This window comes from Lathyrus oleraceus, chromosome 7 (assembly GCF_024323335.1).
Source record: "Lathyrus oleraceus cultivar Zhongwan6 chromosome 7, CAAS_Psat_ZW6_1.0, whole genome shotgun sequence".
NCBI classification, from domain to species: domain Eukaryota; kingdom Viridiplantae; phylum Streptophyta; class Magnoliopsida; order Fabales; family Fabaceae; genus Lathyrus; species Lathyrus oleraceus.
This window is the reverse complement of record NC_066585.1, coordinates 519681340-519685689: the sequence shown is the minus strand read 5'-3', so window position 1 is coordinate 519685689 and position 4350 is coordinate 519681340. Positions and strand designations below refer to the sequence as shown.

Sequence of the window (4350 nt, the reverse complement as noted above, 5' to 3'; positions counted from 1 at the left end):
GTTTTGGACTCACTCATTGCTGGGTTCTGAGGCCCTTCGTAAGCGGTCCCACTTCGTAACGAGATAGCGTTAGCTTGCCCTTGAGGGTTTGGTTGAGGTTGTCCAGGAAATTGGCCTCCAGGTGTAGTTTGTGGGGCTTGGTTTTGTGCTACCTGTGAGATTTAGGTTTCAAGCATCTTGTTGTGAGTGATTATCTGATCAACCTTGGTTCCTAATTGTGTTATAAGTTCGTTTACGTGAATATTTTGGTTTAGGAATTCTTTATTTTGCTGAGTCTGGCCCGATATAAAACTTTCCATGATCTTCTCAAGGTTAGACTTCTGGGGCACAGCTTGCATAGGTTGATTTGGTTTTTGGGCTTGATAACCTTGTGGTCTCTGGGGTGCATTATTTTGGATAGGGTTCTGATTTCTATAAGAGAAATTTGGATTATTCTTCCATCAAGGGTTGTAAGTGTTTGAAAATGGGTTACCTTGGGCGTAATTCACTTGGTCGGTATTTAGTTCGTTTAAAAGGTTACACTCCGCCAATTCGTGTCCTTTAGATCCATAGAGTTTGCACTCTGTGTAGACTACTGCTACAGTGTTAGTGTTTGTAGACATATGTTCGATCCTAAGGGCTAAAGCATCCATTTTCGCCTGCATCATGTCTAGAGAGCTTACCTCATGTATTCCACCTTGGGTCTCCTTTTTCTCTATTGATGATCGTTCAGTTCCCCATTGATAATGGTTTTGGGCCATATCCTCAATTAGGTCACAAGCTTCTGGATAAGGTTTGTTCATCGGCATGCCACCTGCGGCAGCGTCGATGCTCATCTTGGTATTATAATGGAGTCCATTGTAGAAGGTATGAACGATCAGCCATTGTTCTAGGCCATGGTGTGGGCAGACTCTTAATAACTCTTTATATCTCTCCCAAGCTTCGAAAAGTGATTCTCCTTGGTTTTGAGCAAATCTAGTTATTTGGTTCCGAAGAACAACAGTCTTACTAGGGGGGAAATATCTAGCAAGGAATACTCTCCTAAGGTCTTCCCAGGTAGTTATTGAATTAGCTGGAAGTGAATCTAGCCATGAACATGCTCTATCCCTGAGGGAGAAAGGAAATAATCTTAAACGGATCGCATCAGGTAAAGCGCCATTAGATTTAAAGGTGTCGGCTAGTTGGATAAAAACTTTTAAATGTTGATTCGGGTTCTCAGTAGCGAGACCCGCGTATTGGTTCTGTTGCACTAATTGCAACAAAGACGGTTTTAGTTCGAAATTGTTAGCAGGTATAAGGGGGTTTACTATACTCGAACTAGGTTCCTCATCAGAGGGTTGGGCGAATTCCTTAAGAGGTCTCCTATCGCGATTCTCGGCCATAGCTTTCTTAATTCGGATGAGTAAGATACGTGTACGAGTATAACGTTTGGGTTCCACTAAAGGATCTACTAAATTTCCGGTACTACGGGTTCTTCGCATTTACCGTCTAATAATGCCTTAGTCTATACGGTGTACCAACAGGGTACGAAATTTGACGAAGTTGGTCCCCGGCAACGGCGCCAAAAACTTGATCGATGTGATTCGTAAGTGCACGAATAACGTCAAAGTAATATAAAAGAATATTGATCCCACAGAGACCAATCGTCAATCTATTGAATATTATCGTTACGGTGTTTATCTAAGGCGGTATAAAAGAGATATTGGGTTTACAAAATAACGATAAATAATAAATGCAGGTAAAGACAGGTTGAATGTAATTCACGTCAGTTAAGTGATATTTCGATTGTCTAAATAGAACTACTTATGAGGCAATATTTTCTACTCTTGAAAAGAATCCATTTAACAGGAACTGTCGCTTTCGCGTATTCAGAACCGAGTTTACCCTTAAATTACGGTCTTTTATTATCACTTATAAAAGGTGCGCAGAATGTTAAAGTAGCAAACCTATTTTTAAGAAATGAGACTCGTAAACTTAGTTGAAAAGTGATTTTGATTTGGAAAGTTTACCCAAGGAGTACTGGTTTTAAACCTATCAACACGTCCGAAAACAGTTTCAAAAATAGTTTTTCCTTAAAGTGATAAAGATTCCTAGTTACTAAGCCAGGGTGCTTTCGCACTTCTTGAATAATTAAAACTAACCAAGTTTGTTTTAGAAAACTCAAGTTAAAAATCAAAACAACCTTTAAAGTATTTCTACAGATTTAAATATGTGAAACATTACTTTAACCGCGATCCTTACATTCTAACCTTTAAAAGACTTAGCCAGACATGGTAACACAAATGAACACGTTAATCATGATGAAAAGTTTGTTTTAGAATGTGAGGCGTAGAAAACGAGTAAAGTGCGTAAAATAAGTAAAGTAAAGCGAGTGCGGAAAATAAATAAAGTAAAAGCGATGCGGGAAATAAATAAAATAAAAGTGATGCGGGAAATAAATAAATAAAGCGAGTGCGGGAAATAAATAAAGTAAAAGCGATGCGGGAAATAAATAAAATAAAAGCGATGCGGGAAATAAATAAAATAAAAGCGATGCGGGAAATAAATAAAATAAAAGCGATGCGGGAAATAAATAAATAAAGAGATAAATAAGAACTTGCTCCAAACGGAGGCTTCGATTCTGGTACAAAAATAAACCTCCGACTCCTGAAGCTAAAGACAACAGCAACTCGAAGTGACCCAACTCAATCTCACAAAGGTGCGATAACCCCCCGATGTGACGAATTATTGCTATTACAAATGATAACTATATGCTTAGTGTTGTAAAACTAAGTTAGATGATAGAAAACGAAATGAAATGAGCTATTTATAGAGATTCTCAGTAGTTTGTAAAGACCATAGTGCCCTTCAACTTCTCCTTAGTGGGCTTTAGTGGGAACATGATTTCAAAAGGTGGCGCACGCCATCCCTTCATGGCGCCCACCATGTGTGTAAATGGGGTGAAAATCATGGGAACGTGGCGGTTACCTCCTAGTTGAGGGTTGATGACTCATGGCTTACCCTATAGCGGCCGCCATGTGCAACGCCATGTGTGTAATTTCGCCGAAAAACCCTAATTTTAGGTCTTTTTGCTTCGTTTCTTCTAAAAGTGTCCGAAAGTGCTAAATATCTAAAAACAAGAGAAAAGAGAGCATAATACAAATAAAATGATAATAAAGTCCTAATAAACATGTGAAATCCGAGTCAAAAACACGGTGTAATTTGGTGTGATCATTTATCCTGTGAGAGTGAAGGGTTTCCAATGAGGGATCAAAGCTGGCACAATGTTCTTCCCGTTTCTGAGCAAATGGAGCTTCATTTATAGGGGAATCAAGTGATATTTGCACACTCACTTCCACTTTCCAAATTTGGCAAAATGATGATGGAATGATGCATGGGCGCGCATAGGCCAATGAAATGATAACTGAAGGTCCAAATTTGAAGTTCAGATGTGTTGAAGTTAGCTTAGATTGCAAGGCACATGTGCGTTTTTGCTTGAAGTTGGATCCATGCCAAATGATATCAGCCTGTTTAAGCGATGCGCGGCCTATGCATTTCAAGTCTGAAATGAATGAGTTTGAGCTCTTTGGAAAGGTGAGATCAAGAGGAACAAGTTTGATGTTTAACACTTTTTCATTTGGAGCTTGGAACTTGGACAATTTTGAGGTGGAAGTTTGGAAAAATTTGTCATATCAAAAATTTTCTAAGTATCAAGCCATATGTCTCAATATTCCACCTTGCTTAACTTTTTTGTGGGAGATTCAAATGAGAAAAGTGTCTTCATCAAAGTTGTAGCTCTCTCAAAGACCTTCAAATTAGTCACCAAGTTCATGTCATTTTGATTTTAAATGATAGAGTTATGCATTTTTGAAGTTTGGCAAAATCACTTGATCAATGGTATAGGTCAAAAGTGACCTATAATGTAGCCTCATATCACATGTTCATAAAAGTTGAATTAGCTCTCACTCCAAACATAAAAGTTAAAGTAGAAACATTTAATTTGATTGTGAAACATGTAAATCTTTCATCTCATAAAACTTGAGCAAGTTATGGCCTTGGGAAGTTGACTTTCAAATTAGGGTTTAGACAAAATGACCTATAATGTTTCAACATAGAAAATGATTTTCCAAGAAAAACTATCTCTAGTTATCAACATGAAAGTTGTTTATAATGTAATATAGAGTATGTTTGCTCTTGGAATCATTTTCATATGCTGAAAATTATAGGAGATAGGGTCTAGGGAGACCCAGTTTTGATTAGATGAATTCATCTGGCCAACCACCATCAACCAACTTGCTAACTTCCAATTCTCTATACTTTCTTGGCTCATGGTATATCATATATGCATAAGATGATGAAATTTGAAGTTCCCCTTGAGAAATTTGATCAAAT

The 4350-nt window shown here is 37.9% G+C and overlaps 1 non-coding gene across 1 annotated transcript; it reads left to right on the top strand.

Annotated features, from left to right (window-relative positions):
- Positions 1–870: 870 nt before the first annotated feature.
- Positions 871–977, top strand: LOC127108808 (small nucleolar RNA R71). Its single transcript, XR_007796319.1, has one exon. It is a non-coding gene; the product is annotated as a small nucleolar RNA R71 (small nucleolar RNA).
- Positions 978–4350: the final 3373 nt, after the last annotated feature.